Genomic DNA, 16,737 nt, shown 5'->3' on the forward strand with positions numbered 1-16,737 from the left:
CAGACAGCATACCCATATAGATACAACTCCAGCTTACACAACGTAGTCCCAGACAACATACTCATATAGGTACAACTCTGGCTTACACAACATAGTTCCAGACAACATACTCATATAGATACAACTCTGGCTTACACAACATAGTACCAGACAACATACTCATATAGATAGAACTCCGGCTTACACAACATAGTTCCAGACAACATACTCCTATAGATACAACTTTGGCTTACACAACATGGTCCCAGACAACATACTCATATAGATACAACTCCACTCTGGCTTACACAACATAGTCCCAGACAGCATACCCATATAGATACAACTCCAGTTTACACAGCATAGTTCCAGACAACAAACTCATATAGATACAACTTTGGCTTACACAACATGGTCTCAGACAACATACTCATATAGATACAACTCCAGCTTACACAAAGTAGTCCCAGACAACATACTCATATAGGTACAACTCTGGCTTACACAACATAGTTCCAGACAACATACTCATATAGATACAACTCTGGCTTACACAACATAGTACCAGACAACATACTCATATATATACAACTCCGGCTTACACAACATAGTTCCAGACAACATACTCCTATAGATAAAACTCTGGCTTACACAACATGGTCCCAGACAACAAACTCATATAGAGACAACTCCGGCTTACACAACATGGCCCCAGGCAACAAACTCATATAGATACAACTCTGGCTTACACAACATGGTCTCAGACAACAAACTCATTTAGAGACAACTCCGGCTTACACAACATGGCCCCAGGCAACAAACTCATATAGAGACAACTCTGGCTTACACAACATGGCCCCAGGCAACAAACTCATATAGAGACAACTCCGGCTTACACAACATGGCCCCAGGCAACAAACTCATATAGATACAACTCCGGCTTACACAACATGGTCCCAGACAACAAACTCATATAGAGACAACTCCGGCTTACACAACATGGCCCCAGGCAACAAACTCATATAGAGACAACTCCGGCTTACACAACATGGCAACAAACTCATATAGATACAACTCCGGCTTACACAACATGCTCAGATAGATACAACTCATGCAGTCTGACTTTTAGAGTGGAATGCCTTACATATATTATTTTGGGAGTGAATACAGGTGATTGAAATGATTATAGCACTACAATTTTACTACGTGAAATAGATCGTAATTTAAATTTTTTGATATTGAATGGGGCTAGACCTTGAATGGAACTGGCCAAATTACATGCCCACATTACAGTGGGAGGACTTAGACATCTGTAGATAGCAACGCATCACACAGTGCAACACTTGTACCAACTGACTCATGTTCTAAATACTAATACATGCCTTCTTCCATAGCGAGACAGGCTAGAAACCGAAACGCTATGACAGCATCTAGGAGGAAAGGATATACACTCAGCCACACATCTAATTAAAAGGTATGAACCAAGTGACCTAATGCTTACAGATGACCTGGCTCTAGACCTTCAAATCCATAAACATTGACTCACATATCCGACTCGACGCCTTACTGTGGAATAATGAGCATATTATCCATTGGAGAGATAAAGGAATCATAACCATGAAACAAGTATTGAATGACAGCGAGATGTATTCTTTCAATTATTGAGAATTGGGATTCAGAAAAGGAAAGGGTCAGAGATTGCAATATCGACAGTTATAACATTGCAATACACGTGCACCGGGAGGGTAGACGCACTCAATGACTACCCATTCTTTTGTGTATTAAAAGATTGGGGGCATATCAAGGAGTTGCGCCAGGCTTATATAATGTAATGATACAGGAATTGTATTCAATCTTTAGATTGCTGAAAACACGAAAAGCTTGGCAAAAGAATATAGATTATTCAGAAAGCGAATGGTTCAATTTTGTGTAAACAATTGCCAAAGGTGTACGAGAAGTAAAGGCAACATTTTTGTGCTACACCAAGTCAGTTCGGGATTGAGACGATGCAAAATGGTGGAGATGTAGGCAATTTTAAGTGACATAACCTTAAAAATATATGGTTGTTAATGAGTGTGTTTATATATAAGTAAGTTAAAGTTAGTTTTAAGTGTACGAACCACTCACATATATCTAACTTGCCTGAGAGTTAAATGAGTGATACATTAAATGTGATATAAAAACTCCTGAGTTAAACCTTGCAATGTTATGACTCCTCAAGGTAGTGGTTACATACTAAAGGAAACGCAAGTACCACCATAGAGTGCTTGGCAGAAAAGAGAAAGGAGGTCACTGAATTCAAGCAACTTCCGCAGGGGAAAGATACAAGTAAATCGATCAGAATACTGTTAAACCGAAATGCTCATTGGTGGGTCAAACACAGGAACAGGAAAGAAAGACATTTGCTCAAGAGAAGACAACTAAGGGGCCCATTAGGATGTAGGGTGGATCACCGCCCTACATCCTAGCCCACCCGCCACCCATTTCCCCCGCCGTATTAGTATGGTGGGGGGTACCACGTTGGATGGGAAGACCGTCTGCCGCTTTTCCGCCCGGTCGACAAGTTGGCAGGGTGGAAAAGGGTTTAATATGGTGGCGGTGTCTGCTGGACACCGCCATCCATATCAGGATGCAGGCGGGGGGCAGCCTTTTCGTGGTGGCAACATGCAGATTTCGAGGTTGGGGGCCCATTGCAGGCCTGCCAGGATGTTTAGGGGTGGCGGGGGCACATGGGGGTACCTATGGTACCCCCTGCATGTGCATTCACAACATGGCAGGCACAGCGCGGTGCCTGCCACGTTATGCATGCATATGCACAACATGCATTTTTGGCATTGTGGCGGGTGCTGCTGAAAGCAGCGCCCACCGCAATGTTAAAAATGCAGGATGAGCCCGCCAGTGTGGCGGGCGCTTCCTAATCTCCCCCACAGGACCCCCCACACCTATGGCGGGTGGTCCCTTTTTAAGTCAGGTTGTCCGCCCGCCATCCTAATGAGGCCCCAAGATGGGAAAATAACTCTTTCAATAATGGAAAAAGCTGTAAGTTGCAGGAGAATTCAGAGGGGGTGTGAGAGAGGTCAAGAAAAAGTCAGCAGGTGCACCGATGAAGTGTGCAACTACAGCTTGGCAGTAAAGGACGGGTGGGTGGGAGTCAGTGTGTAGAGCCCCAGGGATGGTATGATTGGGGTCTCGTTAGGGAAGCTGTGTCTGTTACAATAGGTGTCTCTTGTGTGGATACAGACATAATAAATAATAAATAGAAATAGTATATTTTTACCATGACAAAAATCTGTAACTCAGATTTTTATGTATCAGAAAATATATACACATATTTTTTTTTCAGTATCTAGGAAGATGAGCAAGATGACACCTGAGTGAAATGCTGTGTTGCCTGCTGCTCCCCTCTCTCCTCATCTCACTAGTCCTGTTTGTGGCATTGATGGAGCATGCATGGAGGAGCCAGCGCCGAATTTGGAACAGCTTCCAAAAGTCATGGCGGGCTCAACCAAGCTTGCCGGAGACATGGTAGCCGAAGCATGTTGGACAGCTTCGTGCCTGCTGCAGTAACAAAAGCGGCTTAGTGCTTCGCCCAGCTTGGCAGGTTTTCTCTTTCCAGTGCTGGTGGTGCGCTCGACATGCAAAATGCTGGGGCCGCGACTATGAGTGTGATTACTGCCCCTGCCGTTTCATCTACATTCTGCAAACCCCGTAAGGAACTGAGAGGAGGAAAAAAGGAGATGATGCTGCATGTAAAGATGAACCTGAACAAGGGGGTTAGGTTTAAAAGAGGGCAGCATTACGATCAGTTAGGGGCTCGCTAAATAGAGGTCTGAAAGCTGAGACGATGGGGGGTGGGGGGCACGGCTAGTATGGACTTTGTAACAATGAAAGGTCATGTGAAAAATGTCTCTGTGAGTGAGGAGGAAGTACCGCTAATGAATTTTGCTATAGTGTCTGGGGAAGGTTTGGAGGAGGTTATGAGTGATCTCAGCCAAACCTTAGAAGGGTGTCAGAATTCACAGAGGGAACAGGCAGGTTGTCCTAGTAAAGTGTGAGAGGAAGCACTTGCTCAAAAGCAGGAATCGGATACGACCCCCCGGCTGGAAACAAGGAGTTAAAAAGCAATGCAAGTAATTTGTCCTTAATCAACCAAGGATCTTCGATGGTCGTTGCACAGGCCCAGAAGTGGAGTGATGAAAAAACGATATAGCTAGGCCCCAGGACACAGGGGAGAAGTTATTTTCATTGACTGATGACTCTGATATGTCAAACCTCTGCGGCACATCATCTTCATCTATAGATGATCTGACCTCTGATTATTTTAGTAATGGTGCTCTGGATAAGTCTGTTATGCTAACCAAATGCAAAGTATTAACAAAGAAGAAGAGAAGAGGAGAGAAGAGAAGAGAAGAGAAGAGAAGAGAAGAGAAGAGAAGAGAAGAGAAGAGAAGAGAAGAGAAGAGAAGAGAAGAGAAGAGAAGAGAAGAGAAGAGAAGAGAAGAGAAGAGAAGAGCTGAGCTTTCGAGAGGACAGAGGTGGGAGCACTGATGAAAGTACCTGGATTGATGGAACCTCCTGTCGTGGGGCTGAGCCTTTCATTCACACAGTGTTAAGTTGACATGAGCTTATTAGAAGTTTAAACGCCATTTTTCCTTTCTGTTGCCTTTTGCACATTGCACACACTTTATTAAATGTTTAGAGTTTAGCAGAGTGTTTTGCTTCACACAAGAATAACATGTTTTTCTATATTAGCAGCCTTGCTTGGTAAGCTTAGTCTGAACAGTGAGTGCCGAGGCCTTCAAGGTTATTTCAACACAGTGGTTGTTGTTCGGACTAATCAGTGCTCGTTCTAGGCATAACACATATGCAGCTGTGCCACCTCTGAAATTGGTGCGTTTAATAATGCACTGCGTAGGCATGATCACACAGTTGGAGAACATTCGTATGCTGAGAGCTGGTGCATAATCTGATGTGATCTATTTCTGCTAATACCAGAGGTTTGGGGCCACCTATGAAATCCCAAGAGGCCTTCTGTAGATATAAAATAACCTACTAGCAAGGGAGGGTGAAATATAGGTATATTTTAAACCTGTTTCTATTTAGCATTATAACATGCTTTCTCCCTTTGTGTTTTATGGAATAGTAACTATGCTGATAATCTTGTTTCTAATAATAAGTCTGCTTGTATTAGCTAAGATGCTGTGCATGAGAAAACAGCGTTAGAAATAAATATTTCAAACTTGCTTGTGTCTTCTTTTACTCCCTGTTTTGGACTGGTATGAGAGTATAACGAAAGAGTGTTCATGTTTTCCACATTTCCTGAGGTAACCTAAGTCGCATGTTCTGGGTTGTCTAATCATTGGTATTTTGGAAGAGCCAATGTGACACTGATGCTAGTCTGGCAGGGGATTTTACGGTACAAGGTGAGTTTAGGCACACCCTAATTCACTGAGGTGCCAAGTCTCTGTGCACAGTTCTGTGTAGGAGCAGAATCCCTGCAACACTTCCCATAGAAACTGAGATGGGACAATTCAGCTACCCAATTGGTATATCCAGAGGAAAAAAACGAGAGGAAACATAATGTAGACGGTAAGACTTTGGACAAAGCAGTAGTGTCTTCTACCATGGAAACAATGCTTGCAGTGATTCTCCAATCTATTAAGCAACTTCAGGAAGAAACCCAGTGTGAAAGCTGACATGTTTGTTTTGCTTCAAAAGAACTGAATGGAACCATGAGAAAAGTACATAAAACCTGATCGGAAATTGCGTAAATTATCACATTTGTGGGAGGAAGGACTGAGTACCTGGAGACTGAGGTAAATACATGGAAATTATCCCAAGAACCAATAATGAAGGATGTGCTGTTGAAACAAGAAATCAAGGAAACAGACAACGCAGGAAAAATTAAGATTCCTGGGGATTCCGGATGGTGTGGCGGGGAATGACACTGGAGCATTTATGGTGCCTTTCTAGAAATTAGCAATTAGAACGGGAATGTGGAAATCCAACATGCTCATCGATTTACCCTAATAGTGAAAAAGCGCAAGGCTAATGATTTAGAGAGGCTCCAGGCTTTTATTGTATACTTTGGGAATTTCTTGCTATGACAAGTAGTGTATGATTTGGCTCATCCCAAAACAAAAAGAGAGCATGAGGGGGCTTCCTTTTTGTTTGTACCTGACTTTTTGCATGCTACTGACGGGCAGCGGTAGCAGCTGCTGCACCTTTTTAGCCCCTTCAAGAAAATCGTGGCAGAAGTATATCTTCAAAATACAGCGCAGTTAAAAATGATATGCAATGGGAATACTCATAGTTTTATTTCTGAGATACAGGCACAGAAATATCAAAAAGAACTTGCAGGAGGGACTGTCACCATCAATAGTAAATAGAGATACTGATCATGTAGGGATGAGAAACATATTTTCTTACTTTCTTTCTCCCTTCTGATTGTGATTTAAAGCTGAGCTGATTATGAAGGAGATTGCAGGGGTTGGGTGTTTGGTGTTTTGGTCAAGGCTGCACCTTGTCTTTTGTATTCTTTAGAGTGTGTTCAATTGGGGGGGGTGAGGTGGAGTGGGTAGGCGGTGGGGTTCTCATCAATCAGGGAGGGGGTATGGGTGGGGTGGGGTGGGGTCAAGTGAGTGGGTCAGGGGTGTGGGGGTTGGGGGTTGGGAATGGGAATGGGGGAGGATGCACATATAGGTGGACAACAACAGCTGAGATTTGACCTAAAGAGGAGAGTTCGGTATTTTTCAGGCTCTTTGTGTCCTGGCTACATGGTTTCATTGGGGGAAGAGTGTACGTCGATGGTCAGGCTTAAGGCTAGATATGAGTAAGCTACAAATAGCAATTATTAATATCTGCAGTTTGAATGATGGGTAAAAAAGGAAGAGAATTGTATTAGAGCTTCAAATGTTAAACGCTGATATTATTATTATTTGTCCTCAAGAGACTCTTTTTGAGGGATTACAACAACAGCTGCTTGACTCTCTTGGTTTTAAGTTGATCGGGGGGAAGTTGCAAAGTACACGCACTTGTGGAGCTGCAATTTTAGCTCGTAATACAGGCAATCCGTTTAAACAAATACAGGAAGATAAACATGGTTGTGGGTCGTAGCTGAAGTTCAGTCTTCTAAGAAATGTTTTACTATATGCTCACAGATGATCAAGGATTATTTGATCGGCTCTCTAATGAACTAGTACTTTGGCCATTACTTATTATCCTGTGCAGGGATTTGAATATTAACTTACCAATGAATATGTCTCTGGAGGGCCATTATGTATACACTGGGAGGAAGCCTAAAGTGTTTGAGTCTTGAAGGAGGCTGTGTAGAGACCACAGATTTGTGGATGTGTGGCAGGTTAAGAGACCCACCGAGCATGGGTTTAAATGTTTTTCTACACCAAATCTCATGCCCATTTTTGTCTTTGTTTATCATGCTTTTATACAAGAATGCTACATTGAAAGCTACCTATGGGTCATGTCTGATCATAACCCCTTCATATTTAAAGTAATGAGTAGATTATTAGTTAGAAAAGGGGCCCATTGGAGCTTTGAACGTGCCCTTTTAGTTCATGAAGAAGAATGTGCACATATGAACAAATGGATACCTACTTTTCAGAAAGAAAATATAGGGAGTGCTTTGCTAGGGGTGGTTTAGGACACATTGAAAGCAGGGATATGGCGTGAGACCTTGCAGTTAACTCTGAACTGAGGAAAGAAGGAGAAACAAAGATTGGGTGATCTGTATGCAGCATTAGCAGCAGCAGAAGGAAAATTAGTTATGGCTACGCAGCAGAGAGTAAGGTATCAGAATTGCAACTGGGGGTAGCGGTTGCCAAACAGCGATTGTGGCAATTTCAGCAAAAAAAGCAGCAGACAAACTCAAAGTTTCAAGCATACTAATGTAGTCATCTGGCTATCAGAATGAGATTGAAAAATGAGCAAAGCGAGGTACAGGAACTAAGAGATCCAATATTAGGGATGGTTTATGATCCTTTAGACATTAGGGCAACATTTCAAAGATACTATCAAGATCTTTATCCAGGTAGTACAGAGGGAGATGAAATTAGTATACTGAACTATATGCATACAGCTCCCTTAGAGAAACTTGGCAAAGACGAGCAAGTTTTTTTGGAGGTCCCCAATTGTGGGAAATTATTCTTCTTGCTTTGGATAGTGTCCCCCCCGGGGAAGGCAGCAGGTAAAGATAGCACACCCAGTTTTATAAGTATTTACGGCTGAGCTCAAAGAGAGTTTAACTGACTTATTTGGGCACATATATATCGGAGCTAGTCATCCGAGCTCTTGATCATGGCAAAAATAGTCATTGTCCCTAGGAAGAATAAGTTGCCCTAGAACTTGACTCATATTGGCCAAATCCCTTGATAAATGGTGATTTGTAAGGTTTATACTAAAATGTTGGCTACTCGTTTGTCTCAGGTAATGTGCTAGGTGGATTCTGGATGACAACATTGGTTTATCCCTGGGAGAGGTACAACGGATCATCAATCATTTTAATTTGTATAGCGCACTACTCACCCGGAGGGTCTCGAGGCGCTGGGGGGGGGGGGGAGGGTCCGTCACTGCTCTAACAGCCAGGTCTTGAGTTGCTTCCTGAAGGAGAGGTGGTCCTGGGTCATCCGAAGGTGGATGGGGAGGGAGTTCCAGGTCTTGGCCGCCAGGTAGGAGAAGGATCTTCCTCCGGCAGTGGCTCTGCGGATGCGTGGTACGGCGACGAGGGCAAGGCTGGTTGATCGTAGCTGGCGGGTGGGCGTGTAGAAAGTCAGGTGGTTGTTGAGGTACTTGGGGCCCAGGTCATGGAGAGCTTTGTGTGCGTGGGTGAGGAGTCTGAACATGATTCTCTTGGTGACAGGGAGCCATTGCAGGTCTCTCAGGTGGGCGGAGATGTGGTTGCATCGGGGGAATCCAGGATGAGTCGTGGGGAGGCATTCTGTATGCGCTGGAGTCTTTTCTGTAGTTTGGCTGTGGTTCCCGCGTAGAGGGGGTTCCCGTGGTCAAGTTGGCTGGTGACCGTCTTCCTGGTTTCGGTGGGGATCCATCGGAAGATCTTGTGGAGAGTTCGCAGGGTGTTGAAGCACGATGATGAAACAGCATTGACTTGTCTGGTCATTGAGAGGGAGGAGTCCAGGATGAAGCCCAGGTTACGTGCGTGGTCCGTGGGCTTGGGAGTGGTGCCCAGGGCAGGGGGCCACCAGGAGTCGTCCCAGGCGGAGGGTGATGATCCCAGGATGAGGACTTCCATCTTGTCTGAGTTCAGTTTCAGGCGGCTGTTCCTCATCCACTCGGCGACATCTTTCATCGCATCATGAAGGCTGGCTCTGGCGGTGGCGGGCGCGTTGGTGAGGCAGAGGATCAGCTGGGTGTCGTCGGCATAGGAGATGATGTTGAGGTTGTGTTGGCCTGCGATGGCTGCGAGAGGGCTGGTCGGCGGTGATCTTGCTCCAGCTCCTACGGGGAGCCTGTTGTGGGTGGTGGTGAGTCGTGGTTCTTCTGAAGCTGAAGTGGACGCAGCTGTGATCAGTCCAGTGTAGTCCGGTGGAGTGGCTGAAGGAGACGTGCTTGCTGGAGAAGAAGATGGGGTCCAGCGTGTGGCCGGCTTGATGGGTGGGGTTGTTCACCAGTTGCTTGAGTCCGAGGTTGGCGAGGTTGGTGAGGTTGTCCAGGAGGGTGGTGGTGTTGCCGTCGTTGTTGTTCTCCAGGTGGAAGTTGAGGTCCCTTGGAGGATGTAGTCGGCGGAGGGGAGGACGTGCGGGCTGATGAAGTCTGCGATGTCTTCGCTGAATTGTGTGCATGGTCCCGGGGGTCTGTAGATGAGAGTCCCTCTGAGGGTGGTCTTGGGGTGAATCTGGAAGTGGAGGTGTTCGGCGGCGGTGAAGGTGTCGTCCGAGTTGGTCATGATGCGGATGGTGTTCCTGTGGATGATGGCGATGCCTCCTCCGGTCTGGTTGACGTGGTCCCTCCGTGTGATCTTGTAGCCTTCCGGGATGACTATGGCGATGTCGGGGGCTGAGGAGGCGTTCATCCATGTTTCTGTGAGGAAGGCGACGTCTGGTGATGTTGTGTCGAGCAGGTTCCATAGTTATACGGCGTGCCTGTGGACGGAGCGGGTGTTGAGCAGGATGCACTTGAGGTGGTTGTTGCTGGTGTCTGGCTTGGCGGGTGCTGTGTAGGTCCAGAGGCAGGTGAACTTGCAGGCTTCGCAGGTGAAGGGTCCGTGGGTGCGTTTCGGGGTGGCTTGGTAGCAGGTGGGGTTCCTGGCGGGTTTGAGTGCAATGAGGGTGGCAGCGTCGTAAGTCCATCGTGTGGGCTGGCATCTTCGGGGTCCAGGGGTCCTGTCGCTGGGTGGGGTCCAGGCGCAGATGGGCGCAGACGGGCTTGCCTTTGGCGCACCTTCGGCGCACAATTAGCGCACAATTGGCGCGTTCGCTGCATGTTCGCCGTGCGACCTCCATATGAGGGGCTGAGGGAGGGAGGAGCAGCTGGGAGGCAGGAGCGGGGTGGCAAATGGGAATGGTGGGGGGGGGCGGGGCCGCAGGGAGCAGCGGCCTGAAGTAGCGGGCGAGGCGGGCAGCGGGGGCACAGAAGGCAAAGGGGGAGCGGGGGCAGACAATAAGAATACAGAAGGCAAAACAGTATCAATGAAATACAGAGGCAAAACAATTCACAAATTACAGAAGCAAAGAGGGGAACGAGGGGTAACACAGAAATACCGGCACAAAATTACTAGGAGCGGCTGAACGATAGTAAGCAAGAGCGGGCGCAGGAAGGACAACGCGGTGGCTAGGGGGGGCGACCTGCCTGGTGACAGGGTCAAGGGTCGCTCCCTTTTACCACCATGCGGCCTCCATATGAGGGGCTGAGGGAGGGAGGAGCAGCTGGGAGGCGGGAGCGGGGTGGCGAATGGGAATGGCGGGGGCGGGCCGCAGGCAGCAGCTGCGGGAAGTAGCGGGCGAGGCGGGCAGTGGAGGCACAGAAGGCAAAGGGGGAGGGGGGGCAGACAATAAGAATACAGAAGGCAAAACAGTATCAATGAAATACAGAGGCAAAACGATTTACAAATTACAGAGGCAAAGAGGGGAACGAGGGGTAACACAGAAATACCGGCACAAGGTTACCAGGAGCGGCAGAACGATACTAAGCAACAGCGGGCGCAGGGAGGACCACGCAGTGGCTAGGGGGGCGACATGCTTGGTGACAGGGTGAAGGGTCGCTCCCTTTTACCACCGTGCGACCTCCATATGAGGGGCTGAGGGAGGGAGGTGTAGCTGGGAGGCGGGAGCGGGGTGGCGAATGGGAACGGCAGGGGGCGGGCCCCAGGGAGCAGCTGCGGGAAGTAGCGGGCGAGGCGGGCAGCGGGGCACAGAAGGCAAAGGGGGAGCGGGGCAGACAATAAGAATACAGAAGGCAAAACAGTATCAATGAAATACAGAGGCAAAACAATTCACAAATTACAGAGGCAAAGAGGGGAATGAGGGGTAACGCAGAAATACTGGCACAAGATTACCAAGAGCGGCAGAACGATAGTAAGCAACAGCGGGCGCAAGGAGGACCACGTGGTGGCTAGGGGGGCGACCTGCCTGGTGACAGGGTCAAGGGTCATACACAAAGGGTTTGCTGGTTGGAGACGGGGGACGCTATGAATTTGAGTCTGCTGGATGCAGAGAAAGCCTTTGATAGGGTCTTCTCGAAATACCTGTGCATAGCAATGCAGAGTGGGCTTTGGGCCAGGATATTCCCAGGCAATAAAGTATTTTTACAATAAACCAGTGGCCTTAGTGTTTGAAGTAGGAGACCTGTCTGAGACATTCAACATTTTGAGGTGGACAAGGCATGGGTGTCCAATTTCTTGTTCACGATATACATCGATCTCCTCTTATGTACATTGGAGAATAACACTCAAATCCATTCGATGCAATTTCAGGAATGGTATACTAAGACCTTGGCATCTGCTGATGACATGACACTTGTGAACTCTGATCCGACAGCTGAACTTAAAGTGGTAGATGAGGAGTCCATTAGATTTGGAAATATCTCAACATATTCATTACATAAAGATAAGACAATAATTGTCATTAATGACTCGATTTTGCTATTGGATAATCGTGTTGTAAAGAGCGCAGTGTATCTAGGAGTAAGTATATAATAAGACATAGATGAAATAGTGAAGGAAAATCTTGATCCCTTTGTTGGGAAGGCTAAAAAAGACTAGAAGATATAATTTCTCATTTTATTTGGGCCTATGCTAAACCTAGAAGAGCTTTTGAAAATATTACGCTGCCACAGGAGAGAGGTGGGTGGGCCCTTTTTAACCTTGAATTATACTATTGGGCTACCTCTTTACAATTTAGCCTGATCCTGCTGCAAGAAAGGACACAGGATACAGGGGATTGTATCCCCACCCCATTTGAATTGCTAATCAGTATTGATACTTGGGGGTGCCTTTGGAAGTAGCTCGAGCTTAGTTATTATGAAAGTGCGCTTTGGTGTATGGGGCGGTTTGTGTTTAACATTAGTACTCTTACAACAGGATAGCTTTAGAAATACTGACATGCCATGGCACACATGTTTGGTCCTTGTTCCAAGGATGTTTTGGGTAAAGCTGGTGCTGAATGTATGTGAAGTTTGAATACACCTCCGTACCTTGACATAAAGAAGATTTTGGAGGCCATATTAGATTTTACCATTCTGTTTCCACAATGTGGATGGTAAAAGGTATGTGTCTATTTACAGGTACATTTTTCTTCTGCTACATTGAGTTCTGTGGGGGTGGCCAACCTTTAGAGTCCCCCCTTGGTGAGTTGCTGGTAGGAGTCCACCTGGCAACCACCCGGTACCTATCTTACATTGTGAAGACACAAACATGAGATGTGCCGCAATTTGAATTTGTCAATAAGTGTTTATAATATCTGCTCTTTTTGTCTCTGGCACTATCACTCTTTATTTTATATTTATCAACCACTAGAGATCCATTGCATCGTTGAGGTGGAGTGCCCGTGCCCTGATGAAATTGGCAAAAATTCTTTGGGCAATGAAACATGCCACGAGTTCAAGTTAAAATGGTCTAAAACATACTCTTTCTTTTAATCGGGTGTGGACCCTATTAAATTAAAGAATGTGTGGGATAGTTGTTCACAACTCACTTTTTATCAGGAGATCATTATACTTCGTTTCACATTAAGGGGTTTAGATGGTTAACAAATGACACCATCATTTACACATTATTTTTTCACCATTTCACATGAGCTTGAGAGTAAGGTCACATATTTTTCTTTTCTGTCAAAAAAGTTGCTGAGTAAGACAGAACGAGCAAACTGGTGATGACCCACCAGTAGCTCCATGCATTGATGGTGCTTACGTGAGGCACTTTCTGACTTCTCACACAATTTTTTCCTTCATGGGTGTGAGAATAGCTGTGGATGATTGATAATTTTTTAACAATGAGGAACTCTTATAGGTGGGCATGACTAGATAATTAAGCAGAGCCATACCTAGGAGAAAATTATAATACCCGTCTAACCGATTTTTTAAAGACTACAATGTGTTTTCTATAACCAGGTTTTTTTTTCAATTTTGAACTGACTGGAGTGGGAATATTAATTGTAAGATATGCGCTTTCCTCACGTAGTGAAGGGCGTCTCCAACCAGCACTCAAATAAAAATCAAACGTATACTGCTTTCAAACTGTTTCTTCTATTTTACTTTTATTTTCATATATTCTTTTATTTGAGTTTTTCCGTCATGAAGTCCTGTGTTATTCCATCATAACAACATATGTAGAATTTACTTTGATATACATGATTCATATAACCATCCTCTCCTTTACTTATTAGCATATGGTAAACCTGTGCCAGTACAGCTGGATATGCTGTGTCACGTCGTATTAAGATATTGCTATGCAAACAAGGGTAATTTGTTATTGATTCGTAGTCTATTAAAATATTATTTTACTTACTCCAAACCATCTGTGCAAACGTGCAATGAACATGCTAAAAACCTGTAGCCCAATATTCAGATCAAAAGAAGTATTAGTTGTACAAAGGCGCAATGTAAACCTGAAAAACAACCACAGCATTGTCTATCAAAGTGCTAGTGCTAGAATCCTTAATGTGCCAGTGCCAGAATAAACAATAAATAGGTACAGATCTACATTGGGTAATGTACATGGATTGACATTTATACATTGAAAATGTACGAAGCTCAAAAATCAAAGGACATTGGAAATCATGCCAGCAGAATACAGAAAGAAGGAAGAAGAGACAATAAATTACTGAGTTGCAGGCGGAACTCTAGGAGATTAGAGGAGAACCTATTGATAGTATGTTACAATACATTTTGCAGGTCCTCACTCATGTTGACCCGATTGGGAATCTTGGTATTGAGAATCATAATGAAATGAGACTCAAGTTGTCGCAGCTTCCTCTCTCTAATACCACCCCAAATGGATGCGGGGACTGCCCCTATCACAGAGTATGACAATTCATTGACTTTATTCTGCTGTACTGCTTTAAAGTGCTGGGCTACTGGATAATTGGGATCGGAGTTCATGATTGCATGCAAGTGCTCTAAAATTCTATTAAACACTGGGAGCTTGATGCTACCAATGTATTTAAGCGGGCATATGCATTGTAACATGTATACCGTGTATTCTGTACGACAAGTATAGTGTTCCATTAGGGGGACCTGAGTAGCACTAAAGGTAGTCATATATTCAGTAATATTGATCCCAAATTTGGAGGCCCGGAAAGACGTACATTTAAAAAAGAAATCAGATTTAGAAAGGCAGGTGGGTTTGGATGTGAGTTCAGGGCTGGGTTTTACTAGAGCATCCTTCATAGAGGGTGCTCTCCTGAAAGTTATAGCAGGAAGTGGCAGCAAACGAGTTCTAAGAGTTATGTCCATAAGGACAATGGGCCACTCTGCATAGATAATTTTACAAATTTGTTTTTCCTGCTTGCTATATGTTGTCACTAGTCTAATCGGTTGGGTATCTGTGTCATCATCATTGAAAGCAGACTGTGCTACAGAATCCAGAATTCTCTCCCTGTTAGGTATTAAACACCACTCACATGGTTGAAAATTGGCTTTGTCCAAACCCATCTGTAAGTCAGGTTGCTTGTATCCACGTGCCAGGAAGCGAATAAATGCCTCTTGCTGGCAATATGCTAAATCTTGATCAAGGCTGCAGATACGGCGTCTGCGAAGAAATTCGCCATACGTATGCTGCGGATCAGATGACAGGGGGTGAACTTGTGGGATGTAAAGTGGAATTTCCAGCAGTACTTTTTCTATGCAGCTTGGTTTGTATTCTATAGTCCTGGATATACACTTTCACATCGAGAAATTCAATCCTATTTTCACTGATGGTAACAGTGAAACTAAGGTTGAGCTCATTATTGTTGATAGTAGTCACAAACTGAGATGCAACTTCCTTGGAGCTCTCCCATACAGTAAAACATCATCAATGTACCTCTAATAATTCCTGATGTGAGAATCCCAAATATGACTATGAAGTGACTTCAAGGCATGCTCCTCCCACCAGCCTACATGTAAACATGCATGGCTGGGCGAGAAGCACGCCCCCCATCGCCACCCTTCTTAGTTGTTGGTAGAAGATTTTGTTGAAAATAAATAAATTATTGCTGGGGCACAAATCAAGCATGGATAAAAGCATACAGTTGTGATGATGTAGAAAATGGCTCCATCACTGAGAAAGTATTTGACAGCCTCAAGCCTATCAGTGTGGTGAATACTCGTGTAAAAAGAAGCAATGTCCATTGTGATTAACAAGTAAATCTGATGCTACTGATTTTCCTCAGGAAATCACACGTGTCCTTGATGAAGGAGGAAGTTAAAGGAATAAGGGAGGTCTCCTTATAAATCCAATCGGGGACAAGGAGTAGGGTCAAGAATCAAGAAAAAGGGGTTGGAGTCCCTATTTTCCAAAATTTGGAAATGTCATGACCGTACCTCCTTTAGCGAACACTCAAACCCTCGAAGATAAAGTAAAAACCACAATGTTTTACAGACACATTCAGTTAGATGAGATACTCAAAAATCAATATCCAATAGTGATTATTTTCTTAAAAAATTGTACAATTTATTCAATATAAAAATAATACATTCATTAACAATTTTAGTGCCTTAACAGTACAGTGTTAAAAATCACATGAAGAGCAGGTTAAAAAACATTTTGGTAAAAAGTTGTCGACGCAGCGTTTCGGTTTTATTATATCACCTTCATCAGGACAAAAGCTCTGGTCAGAAAGAAACATACATACAGTTAAAATCATATACTGTTTTATCTTATTTGTAGGTTCTCATTAAGAAAGAAACACTCTCATGAGTGTTTAAATATGTCTGTGTTAAAACTAATCAGCCCTACGTAACACAATTGTAATTTTGGCTCACGGCAAGGCAACAAGATTAATAGCTTCTGAGCTTCCTATAGTGGGAGGCTAAATTCCAAAAAGAAATAGAGCCCTCCTGAGAATACTTCGAGTAAAAAAGAAAAATTACTCAAACACTATCTGAACATCTATAAATGTACTAAAAACGCTGATAATAGTAGAACCTTGTTGGCTTACAAACTCCATATTAATATTGTAGATCTGGAGTATCAATTATCCTGCATCCCATATAGATGGAAGAAACAGAACGCGTCAATTGATAACGCATTTATCACCAGCATCCAGTCATATGCTGCCACGTTTTTCTACATTTAAGGGTGAGTGAGAT

Source organism: Lissotriton vulgaris, chromosome 6 (genome assembly GCF_964263255.1).
Source record: "Lissotriton vulgaris chromosome 6, aLisVul1.2, whole genome shotgun sequence".
Classification (NCBI taxonomy): domain Eukaryota; kingdom Metazoa; phylum Chordata; class Amphibia; order Caudata; family Salamandridae; genus Lissotriton; species Lissotriton vulgaris.